General features: G+C 37.2%; 1 protein-coding gene across 1 annotated transcript in view; it reads right to left on the minus strand.

Moving 5' to 3' along the window:
* Positions 1-17,074, minus strand: part of NRG3 (neuregulin 3) — a 991,727-nt gene that overhangs the window by 973,802 nt on the left and 851 nt on the right. The window lies entirely within an intron of this gene.

Consider the following 17,074-nt stretch of genomic DNA (forward strand, 5'->3'; position numbering starts at 1 on the left):
GAGGAAAATGAGGAGAGATAGGAAAAAGTCGAGATAAATTTTAGCTTCCTCTAGAAATATCAATCTTACTTTATCTCAGCACATGAAATATTGCTTAATAGTTTACAGAATCTATCAAAATACAATTTGGAAGAAACACTTTGAAAAGCATTCTTTACTCAGCACTGAGAATCAGTTCTTAAGAGCAATCTACCTAAAGAAAAATAGCATGAGATAAGATAGCCAAAAAATGAGAGAGAGGGTTCTTCACTCTTTAGAGGCACATTTCCTCTTCTGCTTTGTTTATTATGTCAGAAATTGAGACATCAGAGATTGACATAGACCTCAATTTCAAACTGAGCATCTCACACTTCCAGGGCAATCACACCGAAAGGGCACGCTGGTTGAGTCTGCCTTTCTCAAAGGCTGAGAAATTTACGTCTAGATGCCTGGAAATGTATTTTTCTAGTCACCACTGTTGTGAGATTTAAATTTTCACAGTATCCTTCTCTTCCTCTCTACAGTGCTTTCCAGCTTGAATTTGTTTTCAAACCATCAGTTCCTGAGTACAAAACTAAATATTTAAGGTTAAAGTTAGCTCCAAAAAAGAAAACATTAGCTCACAACATAAATAATGTGCAGCCTCTCATGATTTCAATTTGCTCCAATTCTCATCTATCCAAACATTCCTTGGTTTCCAATGTATAAATTATCAAACTCTTCAACACCTTGGTTTATAAGATGGTTTGATACCTGTAGACTTCGCAGCACTCTTAATGTGCTAAGAAATAGCCATTATCTCAGCTTTTGAAGATGAGGAAATTGAGGCTCATGGAGACGAACTCCACTAAGCTCAGGTATCTAAATTAACATCCACTTGTCTTTCTACAGTTTCTCTCTCTCTCTCTCTCTCTCTCTCTCCCTCCCTCCCTCCCTCCCTCCCTCTCTCGCTCACAGACACACAGACACACACACACACACACACACACACACACACACACACACACACAGGATAAATCACATCATTAAAAGAGAATGATTAAAAGAAAAACAACTATTACATGCATTCCAATTCTAATTGATGATTTTCAACCTAATTAGATGGTAATAGCATCAGACAGTAGAAAACAAAACAAAAAGTTAACATCCGTATTAAATGAAATCCAACAAACTGTCCACCAGATTAAATTGGTAGGGGTCCCCTTCAGATAGCTAAGGTTAAGACAGCTGAGGAGATTTGGACCAATACTCTGAATAGGCAAGTCTATCAATCTAGAGGTGTTATTAAAATTTCTCAGTCTGTTATACAACACTTTCAAGTTTTCTTTTTAATGTCAAAAATACGACAACATGGTAGAGCCTAAGGCAACTTATCTTGACCTTAAAACTACAAAGCTTAAAGGACGGATTTGTCAATGATCAGCAAAGCCTTAACAGAGTCAGATTTTTTTTAACCCAAATAAAATTAGTCCATTTCTGCTTTAGTGTGAGTGATAAGGCAGCATAGGGACATCTCAGCCTGACAGAGCAATGCAGATGAGATAACTGAAGCACTGGTCTCCCTGCTCCTCATGGAAACAGATGTCAAAGAGCAGGGAGCTACGGTGCGCTGGTATGGCCCTGCTCTTTCTCAGGTCGTTCTATTTGTAAAATGTGACATTCAAAAATCCAGTGTCATTTAGTGATTTGATGCTCACCCACCTCTCCACCGCTGTTGGAGCTCCCTGGGTTTCCATGACTTAGTGAAAACGGCAGTAGACTTGTGGCTATATTATTGTAATTAAATCTAAAACTGGATGAATTTATACTTCCTAAGTAATATGTTGTGTGTGCCAGTAATTCCTCCTGGTCTCCTCATACCTCTATTTTTGAAATACATTTACTTTCGTGTGTGTGTGTGTATTTGGCAATAACAGACCTACAAGTGGCTACCAACCTCTACATCTGTCGGGAGACGGATATGAAACTCTTTTTTTAAAGTTATAAACAAGCAAAGTTCACGGGACTTTAGGATGTAATCAAGTCCCACCTATATTAGTACACTGAAACATGGGTATTACTAAGCGCTAAACTGCAAAATATTCCACCAAAAATATATCTAAAAAGAAAAAAGAAAAAAAAAAACCGTCAGTGAAGGGGAAGGAGTGGAGAAAGCCCAGAGAGAGAGTCAGGGGAATTGTAATTCAAAAATTCCACTAAGATTTTAATCTCTATTTCAGAACCTGGCCTCAGGGAATCTTTGCCACAGGAAACTCAGGGAATGTCTCCTCCAACAGCCTCACTGATGGAAGAACCTGAGGTTTCCAATATTGAGTTGTCTACTCTAAGGTCTCAACCAACTGAGTTGACAAAGTGACATTCTCAAACCAGGTCCAGTGGCTTTCCCACTGTGTCTTAATTCCTTTTCTCCTTTTTGAAATCATTCTTCTAATTATCTTATTTCCTATTTTCCCTGGAAGCAAAGAAAAAAAAAATGTAACAATTAAGATTATGCAAAGGAGCATAAACTTCCCTAAAGTAAGACCCTCTAGCCTCTCCCAGTCTCCATGGCATGGAAATCACTCCATGTTCATCAGATTCTTTTGTTCGTAGTTTACAATATGGTGGAGAATCAAAGTAGAAGTGGTAGACTAGAAATATGAAGATAAAAAAGCCTGGATAATCTACAAACTCTGGAGTCCTTGCTTAGATACTTGAAGTATGCTGTATTGCTAATGCCACCCTGCTACCCACACAAAACCTCAGATAGATGGCAGATGGTCAGGAAGCTGAGCCCTATAGTCCATTCATCAAACAGGCTTCTGGGAACAGCTTTCCATCTTTGAATCGCTCTCCCCATGGCACATGGCAACAACCCTTCTTCATCAAAAGCAAAAATGTTCTTGAACATTCAAAGAGCCTGAATTTCCTAGCACAAAAACATCTCTATTTTGAGAACATCCCAAGGTTCAACGGATTGCATGTAACTAACAATTGAAGATTAAAGTGGACTTCTCAGCACAGCAGTGAAAATAAAGTGATGGAGCAGCTAGGGTACTCTTCCCAAAACGCAGCAGGTGTAATTTATTTTTATACAATTCATTTGATATTTTGTATCTAATATTTCAAGGAAAGAAAGAAGTTCTAGTAGGGAGAACAGATAATTTCACTTGGCAAAGTAATTACATCTGAGAAAATGTGGAAAACTTCAGTGGCAAACTTCAGCAAAGTGCTTGATTTTAAACGTATCCCTGGTCAAAGATTGTCATTTTCTATGGTTTGCTCACAGAGACTCTCCTGTCAGTATAAAGAGCTCAGTGGCCAGTAATTTCATTCAATTTTCACAATGGGAGTGTAGTACATAAAGACTTTCCATATGTGGCAATTAGTCTTCAAACACTACCACTTAGATATGCAGCTATTTTATGGCAACCAGAATGAGAACACGCACATTCCCTGTGAACAACACTTAGCAACTGTACTTATACATTGTAGAACAGGAGGGAGCTGAGAGCTGCAAATTAGATTTATGTCTGATATATCTCCATTTTTGTACATGTCGGTATGAGAGAGAAAATACAAACATCGTGATAAGAGTTAATTTTGAAAAAATGTCAAGCGTCTATAAAGTTTTGTTCTGATAAAATTATTCTCAGCTCTGCTCTTTAATATCTCTTTTCAATATCTGTGTTCAAACAAAATATTTAAGTTGTTCCATCCTAGCATCAAGGCCCTTATTGCTGGTAATGTTTTAAAAAAAAATTAGGGGTTTCTAACTGTAAACAATTTCGCAAGTTACTCCTTTCCCCTACTCCAAATAAATGAATCACTACCGCTTCTACCCAACCCAAGAACCTGAAAGGCATAAAACTCGAAAGGTAATTGTTCAGGTATCAGTCCCTGCAGAGTTCAGATGCGGAAAGCCTACAGGAAGGAGCTGGGCAGTAGGAACTGTGCTTTGCAAACAGCATATTCTATGGACCATTTTCTTTAGAGTTAACATGTTTGCATTATCTAGTCATTTAGAAGTAATAGAGCTCTTTAGACTTTACGACACTCAGCCATTTGCAGTGCATTGTAGGAAACAGCATTTCATTATTTATCATAAATTACTCAGAGCTGCTCCCGATGAAAGATGAGCATCAATGTGGTACCACAGAAGGTCACACAAAACCAAATAAAGGGGAAACACAGATTTAATGCTAGCTTTGTTAAGACCCCATCTACAGCTTTGTTTCCTTCCTTTCAAAAATCTCTTCTGATCATACACACAAAGACCCAAACAAATAACTAAAAAAAGAAAATTTACCCTTATCTAACTCAAAAACATACACTGAAAATAATCCAAGCAAATAACTCTACTATCTCAGCTGACTTATTATGAATGTTGGCTTCAGTGAAAATTATCCGATCACTGAAAAATAGAGGAGAGACGCCATTGGCTATTAATACTAATTTAACATCTGCACTTACACAGTGTTACAGCCCCTCTGTCTGGTAAAAATGAGCAACCAAGTAAGTCAGCAAGAGTGATGAATCTGATTCTAATCTGAAAGTTCTTTATGGTGAACAAAGAGGGTGACAACTAATTTTAGTGGTCAATGTAGGTAAATGAACAGATGTAGTTTAGGAACTCTCTGGCAGACGCAGTGAGAGCCTCATCTTATTACAGAGCCATCTTCAGGGTTCCGGAGGAAGCAGCATCTTTCCCCCTCATTCCTCACCATGTGATGAGAGCATTCAGGGAAATCAACGGTGCCATTGCCTTTTGAATGATTTGCAGCGTCAGCATTAGATTCCAAAACGTACTGAGTGGCTTCTGGAAAGAGGACCTTAGATGAAACCAGAAGAGTAACGTGGCCATCAAAACACACAGTAGTTTTTGCCTCTGAAAATTCTGATGGCAGTTGCAGGTTAATTTAGGTGAAGCAGTAAAATCAAGAGTTTCTTCTTTTTATTCTCTTCGCTTCTGTACTTGCAAATTTTCAGTTATTTGAAAGCTACTATTTGGGGTTAAATCTAGGCCTATGGTGATGTGACTATAAAATAAACATTTTAAAACATACCAATTCTACTGCTTCTTACAGCACTTTGAAGAAGCAGTGGAATAAAGTCAAGACAAACATATTCAGCATAAATCAAAGACCATATCTTTAAATAACTGGGGACAAAAATGCCTTGGAGAATCTTTAGATTTTGCTACTTATTCCTTCCTTGAAGTCATCCTAGAAACCCTGTACCTTCTGAAAATACTACAGATACTGTGCCAATTTCTTGCACGAACCCTGACTGTGGTTCCTCATGGCAGCCTGATTATATCCTCCCAAACCCTCCCTCCTTAATCAGGCACTGACTTAAGGAAAAGGTGAGACTGTCTCGCTAACGTCAAGAGAGGCTCTCTCTGCCCACCAGGCCAAAATCCTCACTGGTTCCCACACATGTGGGGATATGCACACTTTTACCTCTGTTGGTGATCTTTTACTACCCTGGCCTCAATTCTCCATTTCTCTGTCTAAAGAAATTCTCCCTTGAAACTACCTATGTCCACTTTGATCACTACTTTCTGAAATGACCTAATATACTTTTCAGTTGTAATCACACGCTTCAGCACTTAATTATTCTAGAGAACATATGTTCTGGTCTTCTCAACAAAACCATAAATGCAGATGATGAATTATCTTCCTTGTATATAATGCCTGCAGAACTATGATAAAGTTCTACACTCTCAGATACAAGTCACTCTCAAATACAAGCAGGGTTTTACATGTGAAAAGTATGGTAACTTATGCTGTATCAGAAAAACTCCTGACATGGGTAAAATAAAGTTTTATGTAATATAAACACAAAGTATTCACTCAGAAAGACTTAAAATGAAAAGGAGTGTGAGTATCTGCATGGAGTCTCAGTAAGCTGAGATCCTGAGAAGAAAGGGAGTTGTTGAAGCCTGGAAGACCCTTCTCTGCATGTTAGACTTCAAGGCATGACCGACAAATACTCACAGTTATGATCTAGTGTCTGTAAATGGAAAAATCCATAAACTCAGGCCACCCTGGTAGCATGAAGTAAAGGTCAAAGGAATGTTGTGAAAGATTTCTTTTATATTTTTAAGTTTGTATTGTTGTAGACAAAAAGTGCACAAATCATAAGCATACAGTTCAATGAATGTTGACAAATAGAATTCACCCATGTAATTAGCACCCAGATCAAAAAGCAGAATATTATCAATATACTACAGCCTCATATCTTGGGTCTCCTTCTATTCACTATCTGCCTCCTCCCCAAAGATAATCACTACCTTGACTACTAACATTAAACACTATAAAAACAGAATCATATTTTTGTTCTGACTCTTTTTGCTCACCAATGCTTTGGGGAGCTATCCTAAAAATCTTTGAGTACAACTCATCACCAAAGTAAAGAGCTATGTGCCCTACAAATCACTGCTTTTCATTGGCCTATGGAATTTATCTATCTGTAGTCCAGCCACCTAATTTTATGCGAATAAATACCTTGTGATTCTGTGACAGCCTTATAGCATCTAATAAATCTTTGAATTGGTCATTCTACCTACTCTTATTTGACCTAAGCCCTGCCTTCTATGACCCAGCACTACAAACTAGCCTTTGCATGCATTTCCCTTCTACTTGATCCTTAAAATAGACCAGGTAATTGGTTACTGTACTCACAACTGATTGATTTCTATCAGCTATATCCATCCGTAGCAATGCTACAAAAGTCCATCCCACATCTGCAGACTTGTAGAGCCATTAAGTAACTCATTAAACTTCCATCTTCTTTATCCCTATAAGGTCAAAGCTGATAATCCAAGGCTCAGAGTAAGACACTCTGCTTTCAGTATGGCAATATTTCCCATGAACAAATGAAATGAATTTCTATTTCTACAAATCCGCATTTCACAGCAGTTATCCAACTCAGTCAACACTTTAATGCTGACACCACCAATTTAGACACAAACTCTTAAATGAACATTAAAAAAGTCTTCATAGATGGTCACGGGGATGGGGAGCACAGCATACGGAATGCAGTTAACATTAATATATTGGCTAGGTGAGAAAGAGCAATTAGGGGGATCATTTTATAAACGATATAAATGTCTAACCAATGTACTATATACTTAGAACAAATAATAAAATTAAAATTAAATTAAATTAAATTAAAATAAAATAAAATAGTCTTCGTGGAACCAAACCCAACAATTGAACTGACTCTGATTCATGGAGCTTATTCTTTTATTTTTTCAGAAGTTTAAAAATTGCTAATTAGATAGATAATTCATGACCATTAAATAAAACTCAGAAAATGTGGCAAAATACAATAAATTAAATAGCATTTCTATTCCATAATCCAGAAATCATCATCATTAACAATTTGGTATACTCCCTTTGAATATAGTTACTATATGCTAAAGCTATCTATAAATCCACATAGCTTAACATAATTGGCATCTAATATAATTTTCTAATACAAGTTCTATATAATTATATAATAAACAGTTTCCAATATAGTTCAATTAGTAAACTCAGTTTGATGGCTTTGTAAGTCTATTACATGGGCGAAGTAAAATTTATCATTTTATTTTAATCTAAAACATACAAATGCATATACACTTGCCAAATATTTGGCTATAGGATTCAAAGCTTTTCTCTGAGTAAACTTCTTTTATCTTTCTTAAGAAAAACCACACCTAAAATGTATATTTTAATTTTTCAGTTTGTTTATTTATTGTGGGATGATAATGTAAAGCCACATATGAAATAATTCAGGTGCAAATTTATTATGGATATATAAATATATTCTTCCTTAAATTTGCCCACAATGTCAACAAGCATTTTTTAAGGGACTTATCTTTATGGAGTATATCCAAAGTAATCAACTTAGTTCTAATAGAAGGCACAATTCAATGGTTTCCATAGTATTTAAATACAACTGGCATCAACAAGTTAAGAGCTAATAAAAACTACATACTACTAAGTAAACAAACCTCTCATTTGGGGAAGGCAAATGTCCTACCAACTGGGGCTATTAAACATAAAGTGGGCATTTATCATTTTTTTTTAATACAGAAATAGAGTTTCATACTGAAAAGGCAGGTAAATAGAATTCAGTCAAGATAGTGTCTAATACAACCACTCCTGCACCCTTCTTTTCATTTTTTTATTCCTCATCTCTAGATTTTGCCATCTAGCTGACAAAAAATTTTTGTTTAACAATAAATTTGGGTAAGCAATCTCATTTCCACTCTTCTTTATGAGCACAGCTGTCATTCTTAGTCTACAGGATTCATTCATAGTCTTATGGATTTTGACAATACAGGCTTCCTGACATTACAGTATTTCAATCCTTCAGCATGGCCATTCGAAGATGTATAACCCAATCTTAGTATTTGACTTATTTCTGTTTTCTTTTTATGAGTTTGCAAAGGTAGAAATGCCAATCATCTTCCATTTTAACAGAACTTTTTTTGACACAATATTTGTTTGACACACAAATGTCAAGCAAATAAGCAATTACGGGGTCCAATTTGTGGTTTCCCGCAGACTATCAGAGTCTCACCACCAATATTCCTCTTCTTAGGACTGTAGGCTAGTCAATGATGGGTACCTTACAGTACAGTACCAACAGGAATTCAGACATTCTGCAGGAGATATTGCATGTGGTGCAACACCCAACATTTATTTGGTAGAGTTGGTATTTAAGTGTCTGTAAAACTATAAGACTAACACTCCACGTGTTCCCTGACACATTTCATTGGTCAGTCTCAGTATATGATACAGCAACTACTTTAATCAAAGCAAATTTGGAATGGGCAGAGAAGACAATTTTGGCTAGATTTTAGGAAGCAGAGAAATAAAGTCTGTGACTGTTCTTTTGTCATTGTTCTATTGAATCATGTATGAGCAGCTATAGGAAAAAACAGAGTTAAGAAGATCAAGGAATAGAAAAAGGAATACGTTATCTTTTGTTGAAACATCCCCTAAATTTCTGTGGACTGAAAACCAGAGCAATTTCTCTGGTTTAAAAGGCTCTCTTTTATCATAGCAAAGAACAGGGACAGAGCAGATGTGCCATTTATAGAATTTACAATGGTATATGCCACTATGAATGAGCTAAGGGCCTGAAAGAGGAAATATACACTGATATGGCCACACTGTATCAGTGGGTTAGGATTTGCAGTGGGGAGAAATTAGCTATAAAATGATGTTCTGATCTTCCTGATCCTTCAAACTATGCCAGTTAAGCATGTACTAGGCAAATTATATAACCACTCTAGCCCAGCTCTATTCCCTGAATGGTTGAGATAATCAGACCTAGGCTGCAGGCCTAGATAATTGTCTTTGAATCCTTGTTTCAGTAAATAAATATGAGAAAGTATGTAAAGGGCTGGTCCTCCTGGCACACAGTAAAACTCCATAAATAGCAGCTCTAGTTTTTATTATTACCTCAATTCTATTACCTCAATTCTCTAGCCCCTTCCGAGACTGAGATTCTGTGAAGAATACTTCTACATTTCTAAAAGTAAAATTTAAGGCACAGAAATCAACAGAATAGGACACCAAAATAATGAGAGGGGTGTGATTTTCTTGCAGTGAACCTTTAACTCCCTTGCAATCCATAGGAAGATCATGCCAAGGGTCACATGTGGTCCTGAGAAGGGTATCTTAGGAGGCAGGCTGATATATTCAAGAATTGTTATCAAAAGTTTAGCATAAAAATTCTATTCTCATAACCATGGCTGTAATTATTAATGCTAAAGTAGTTTTATATATTCAGATAATCTTTTATTTTTATAAATGCTCTTATAACCTATATTGCATTCATGATAAACACTGTAACTTCTTGGAAAAGGCCTCAAAGACAAAATCTTATCATTGGAAGCTGTTGAACTTCTATTATTAAACTTCATTCTGAATTCTGTTTGCAGGCTTCTTTCTGACTAGGCTTTTTTTATGCCTGGGTATGGCAATCTATGATTTATGTACAATCACCAACCTGTCTTGAAAAATAAAGGCTTATAATAAGAAAGTAATACTTTGAAATGTAATTCAGGATGAAATTGCCAACCAACATAGACTCGAAGCAAGATGTCTTCAAAATGTTAATATTAAAGTTCCCCAAAGTGCAAAGGCATACATCCAGAAGAGCTCTTTGATTAGTGCAAGCTACCGGTTTAATCCTCTGGAAACTAAATCTCAGTAACTCCTAAGAGGGGAATAGAATGCAATGCAGAACTACCTATTTTTACTAAAGTTTTCTCCAAACTCCAAAGACTCAACGACAATGAGGTGGTACAGGAATGGAACAAAAGGGAGCCATGAGGCATTCTTTCTTTTATCAAGAATCTTCAGATTCTGTGGATTTCAGATTTCCAGATACTCCAACAATCTCATTCATTTTCCTCAAAATTTCAGTTCCTCTGATTAACATATGTCCAAAATAGGCTTTAAAAAACATCTACCAAGCAAACAAGAAATGGTGGGCTCTAGTTTGGAACTAAACTGCCAAGGTGATCTGAGGTAGATTCCCACACTGCATTCCATTGTGTGTGCCAGGTATCAGAGAAGAACCCAGGGGAGATCCAAGAGTGTACAAGAATATTAATCTCTCACTGTGATGAAAGATCCCTCAAGCTCGGTAACACACTGGCTCCAGTATTTCAACTGAATCCAATGGCCAAATGAGTTGCTAGATGAAAATACCTAGTCTGTCCATTTCCCATTTTCTCTTGACATTAAAGAAGGTTTTACAGCTTACAAGCTCTTTTACAAGTAGTATAGGAGACAAGTTATTATCATTACCCTCATTATCCTAGAAGAGAAAGTTAAAGTTTAAAAAGATTCAATTGGTTCTTTGAAGTTGCACTGTTATCGCAGGTTTCAAAGCTACAGGTTTTTATTTGTTTGGTATTTTATAGAAATCTTTGTCACCCTCACATGAAAAGTCCCTAAAAAATATGGTCATTACTGACATACATTTTCTGTACTGTAACCTACTAAAAGAGTCACTTTCTTAACCTAGCTCTCTTTAGCCAGCTCACTGTCACCACTCCTCCAGTGTGATGAACACAGTAAAAAGGTCACAGCTATTAGGCTAAGCTCAAGGAAGCCTGCACAACTCTGCAACCACATGTTGAGTTGTGTTCTTACCAACGCTCAGTCAGGGTAACAAACCTGTTTATGCTAGTTGTTCTTATTGCAATTATATAATTTAGTTAAATTTTAAGTAAGGCAATGATATATGATTGTGAAAATGAAAAATAATTGTAGTTTCCATTAAAATGTGGTTGAATGCTTTGAAGAAACTGCAAATGGTGAGTTGTTTTTTATTGTTGTTTGTTTTTGTCTGTTTGTTTTAAAAAAAGAATAAAACTACTTTGAATTATATGAACAAGAAAACCATAAAAGATTCCCAGAGCAAGGGATATATTAGATATATTATAGTATTTATGAAGACTATAGGATCAGATTCTTTCACCAGTATTTTTTAAAAAGAAACAGATAATTAGAGGTGTGGTTTATGAAAGAGAGGGAGGGAGGGAGGGAGGGAGGAAGGAAGGAAGGAAGGAAGGAAGGAAGGAAGGAAGGAAGGAAGGAAGGAAGGAAGGACGGACCGACCTAAGATCAAACTAATAGATACATAGTCAAGAAAAAGCCTTGGCCCTAGTGCAAGACATGTGAAAATAAACATTGTATACATTTTATTTTAATCTTCTGTTTTTTAAACCATTACTTATATGGACTTTTTTAAATTAACCAATTAACTACCATCATGGAAATGCCCCTAAGTTGATGTTAAATATTCATTAAAATGAATTTAAAAATTCAAACGCATAATGTGTAATGGATATAATAGTTTGTTTAATTGTACAATTTTTTTGTGGAATCAGATAACAAGTGCTGTCAACATTAATATGATTGGTATACAAATGTGGGATAATAAAAGGCCATCAGCCTTCTGCCAAGTTTTTGGAATCTTTAAAAAAAAATTTTTGAATTTAAAAAATAAAGCACTAAGACCATTTAATAACTCAATTACCTAAATGGGTACAATTTTTTTTTTCCCTGAACTTTCTACATCAACTTAAAGAATCTAAGATGTCTTACTGAACAGGTTGACTTTTAAAACAATTCAAAAGTCTCTAAGGAGCCTTCAGACAGTCATGATTCAATTCCATAAAAGACCGGATAAGGCAGGAGTGCAGGAAGTTCTCATTGAAAGAGTGGTGAGAAAGGAAACCCAATCTAAACGTGTCCTAAGGCTTTCACTAATAATTTTAAAATTGGGAAACACCTATTTAGGTATGTTTTCATCCTGATATTACAAAGCTTGAAATTAATGAGTCTAGCCCTCCCTCCTGCCTTCACTATGTACATGGTTCTGGAGGAAACACCTTCTGGGGTGTAGACAAGTAAAAGTTCTAGGACCTCAAAATATCTCAGTGGTATTTGTCAATGTAGTACCAGCTCTTTGCCTCCCCCAACACAAAGGTCTGAAGATAAAAACAGATTCAAAGGAAGAAAAATGAATTTCAGTTCTATTCACAAGCGATTCAAATGCATTTTGCAGACTTAGATTGATGGCTCTTCCCTTGCTCTTATACATTTCAGGGCCAACTTTCATGGTCCATTTTCAATATCCCAGAGAGAATATTGAGATATGTTTGGCATTGATATCAGATCTTATAAAGAAAGAATTTCTACAAAAGAAGCGAGTTGAAAAATCAGCCTTCTTCTCATCATGGTATGGAGAGGAAAAACGGTTGGGAGAGTATTTTCGAGAGAAGACAGATCCTGTTCCTCTATACAAGAGACGTCCCAGGATAGGACTGGTTTCAAAATCTGCACCAGCACTCCTGCTTGTGGCCCAACCTGGATTTAGAAAAACTGTTTGTTTGTTTTTTAATATCAGAGACAAGTTTCCACAAACCAACTTTGCTGTTTTCTTTTTTTTCTTTCTTTCCTTCCTTCCTTTCAGACAAGCTTGTAGATCAACACTGTGTTAAAAAACAGGCTATCAGGGAAATACTACAAATACAAAGGTGGCTGGGGTCACAAATCAAACCTGAGGAAGAGATTCTCAATTAGCCAACAGTATTGCCAATCCTTATCTCAGCCATGAGGAACTGAAAAAGCTTAAACCACAGTCATAATGCACTGAAATCAAACTAAATATGGCCCTTAAAAGAGCCTTGTCAATTCTATGCCCACCCCTGCCCCCTTTTCTTCCATTTGAACCATGAAGTATATAAGTGTCTAAAGAGTGAAATGTACAGTATGATTGATTAAAGCAGAAAAGTCTCATAATCCTGTATTAAGGCCAAAAGAAATCAAAACATAGTCAGGTTGCAGCATGCGCTCATAAAAAATCTCTCAATTGGATTTCATAAGAAATATTGATCTTGAGCTCTGAATCCTCTCACTTTGACTACCACACATGATTGGGGTCAGCACCTTCCATGTTGAAATTCCTTTGAGGGCCTCAATTCATGTAGACAGAAGACAATGTATAGGAGTAACTTTAAACAAATTATATCTGAGGCTGCTTACAAAGCAACCAAGATTACTCTTATTGAAAGACTAAACATGTTTTAAAAGGATAGAAAAATAGTTGGTTATCAGTGGCTCTCTTCAAAATTACAAAAGATATGACAAGTTAAAGTTTTATTTAAACAGACTTGGTTATATTAAAATTACACTCATATCATGTTTAAATATCAATGATATATTTACATCTATTTCTTCACTAAATATGCTATTTAAGATTTGTGATCCTACTCACTGGAATTAACTATGTATTTTCCAAAAATAACCCATTAAAAGTGGCTCTTTGTGTTTAGTATTTGAATTTAGCCAGTGACTCTGATATTTTACCAGTTAGTTCTTCTTGCTGACTAAAATAATCCACATTTGCATTGACAATATTCTACATATATGCTGCAGATCTGAAAACACAACACAGTGTAGCGTAAAAGGCCTTTTGTACACTGATCAAAATCACTTTCCTCAACTATCTGTAGCGAACCTCTCCTTGGCTTGGAAAGCTGGTCAACTGACCTACATTTTCAGATCCAAAATGCTTCAAAGATGTTTTTGATGAAACAATATACTAGTGGCAATATGCTGAAGATATTTGTTTCTAAAGTATCTGAAGGAAAGGCAAGTCTTAGGCAACAAAATGGGAACCCAAGAGATCCCAGAAACGGAAGTTTAGGCTCAGCTCATGTTCTAAAGATCAGAAGATAAGAAGAGTCAACGTCCAAGCCCTTCTTCTCTCTCTGCCTTTCAAGTTCAACATTTCTTTGTCTCAAATCCTACAGAAAATTAGAAACAGTCTTCTAAACTGGGCCTTCCTTACAGCAAAAATAGCTTTTGCTTCTTGTTATCCATTATTAGCAAGTGTGTTTATGCTAGAGTGAACCAGCCTTTTCTACTCCAAAGAGTTATGTTGCTTTAATAGACAAGATCCTTCTGACTGACCTAGGATGAATACAAAGACGTTCATTCTATAAACCTTGAAGTGTTCAACTGAAGAGCAAAGGCCATGGCTATTAAAGAATTGGTGAGTCTTGAAAAAACAGGGTATCATCTTTAGCTGTCCCAAGGTGCCATGACATAATCCATGACTTGAGTTTAAAAAAAAAAAAATAAAAGGAAGGAAAAGAAAAAAAGCCCTACTGAACTCTGGAAGTAGGAGCTGGGCAAAAGGAGAATTTCTCTCCTGTGAACTTCAGTGACATGATCAAAACAAGTTAAAAATATGAGCTATTCAGACCATTCCTCAGCTCACAACAGCAGTGTTAAAGATCCCGCAAATGAAACCTTTATTTCAGTTTGTTAAGCATCCTGCAATCTTGAACCAAGAGAATAATTACACTATACTTTCTCTTTAAATTACTACATAACATACGTATTTAAACTCATCTTTTATGGAAACTATGTAATCTTCCTTTCATTAAAATTTCCCTTGATATATGCAAACCAGGTCAGTTCCTACTGAATTTGCATACCTGCATTTTATCCTTTAATTCAACTCCTTAATAAAGGTTTAAAAAAAGAGCAAGACCTGGACCTCAGATACATATAAAACAAATACTACTTATATGTCTATGTGAACACTAACACCATTAACAAACCCTCCCCACCCCCTTGCTTTTTCCTTGGGGCTGAGAGCCCTGTCAATAGTCATTACTTATTAAACAGGCTGCCATTCCCTTCTACAGAATGTAGGGAGAGAGAGAGCATGGAGGGGTAGAAATAATTACCTTAGGCTTTTCTTTAAAGACCTCCAGAATGAAACACAAAGAAACCAATTGAAAAATAAGGAGAAATCCTCCCTCCCTCCCCGCAACACACATACAAGGTTAGGAAGTACACCCACACTCCATTATTCCTATCAACTGTATCAAAAGAAAAGATAAAAAATCTGAGGTCTTCAGGATAAACACATATATTTTCAATTCATTGAATACATTCACACATACACTTGCTCATCCTTTATCCCTTCACAAAACTCAAGCTAGATTTCTTGAGAAGCCTGTAAGCACCTCCTGAAAAAATGTGTTCTCAAAAATGATTGCTTCAGCCAAAAGAGAAACAGCAAGTTACCGGTTTGACTGCCATCCTGGTTTGTGGCAGATTCCCCCTTCCCCTCTTCTCCCTGTCTCCCAATTTATATTCTAGCCTGCTATTTTACAAAGCAGAGTAGGAACGGCACAAGGTATTTCTCTCTTGGACCTTACCCACAAATACACTAAAACCTAAAAAAAGAAAAAAAGTTTCAAGGGTTAAATAACACCCAAGGGTAAGACCCTAGGTCAGAGAAATGAAAAATTAACTGATGACTGAAAGCAACCCACATATTCCTACTGAAGAGTTAATGATGAGATGAGCACTATCCTTTTCGCTCCAGATGTTATAGCTCAAAACAGATATGCACTATGAAGACAGCATAACCAGGCAGTTTTTGGAGAATAGCCTTGCACAGAACTTGAACTGGCAGACTGGGGGTTTGTCCTAAATAACCTTCACAGGTTGTACAAACTGCTCCCATATCTTGATCAATAGTCAGGTTAAGAAGCTAAGACTTTCTTAGTATAAGAACAAGGTGGGGGTATCAGTGAAAGGTCAATTAGTCATCTAAGAGATTTTCAAAAATATAGAAAAATATACACCTCCTATATAAACAGAAAGCTATCATGCTTGGGGCAAACTGGCCAGTACTGGCAGCAATTTAGCCGAGGTTGAAAATGCTAAATTCAAAGTCTGACCTGTTTCAAAAGGGTTGGATGTTCTCATCCTTAAGTGCAGAGAACTCTGTCCCATTCTGCCTAGTTTCTGAGATACAGAGCGAGGAGAGATAAGGCTCACACCCCACCTTTGGGAAAGGAACAAAAGCAAATGCTTGACAGAGCTGAAAAAACTCCTCCCTCGTCAGGACTCTATACAGGCGGCAGCTCTGCAGGGCTCCCTTCATATTTCTCCCTAGTTCACTCACTCTTGGCGGCCACAGAATCAATTTCTACACCTTGGAATGGCCACAGGCAGGCTTGGGAGGAGGGAGGTGCTCGGTTTAGCCCTTCGCAGTGGATCTCCTTTCCCTGCCTCCCCCAATAGCTTCAAATTAACCCTTTCTGGTCCCCGCCTGGGTCAGGATGCTCCAAGTGTCTACAGCTTCTTTCCACCAACCTCTCCATCAAATCATCAGCCCCACGCCCTTCCACCGCCCCCAAGGGACATAACTTCCCTCCGTGATTTATCTTCGGTCAATTTGCGTGTGCTTTTCTTCCTCTCCTTCCTACCGGCGGGGAAAGGGCTCAGTGCGTTTGGAAGGCCCTCCCTCCCTCCTTCCTCAGATCTCAACAGAAGCCGGATCCCGGAGCTCGCCAGCAGGTCTGCAGTGAGGAGGGATCGCACTCGCGTTAACCCTTTGAAGGGAGTTAGAGACGTGTTCTCATTTGGGACCCACTGAAGTAGCACCCGTGGAGCCTGACAATCTCCCTCCACTTCCTACCGCCTCCACTCAACACATGGACCCAGAACGGGCCGACACCTTTTCTCTCCCTTATGGCCGGTTTTAACTCTTACTCTGTGCTCCAAAC

This window comes from Pteropus alecto, unplaced genomic scaffold (assembly GCF_000325575.1).
Source record: "Pteropus alecto unplaced genomic scaffold, ASM32557v1 scaffold155, whole genome shotgun sequence".
NCBI classification, from domain to species: Eukaryota; Metazoa; Chordata; class Mammalia; order Chiroptera; family Pteropodidae; genus Pteropus; species Pteropus alecto.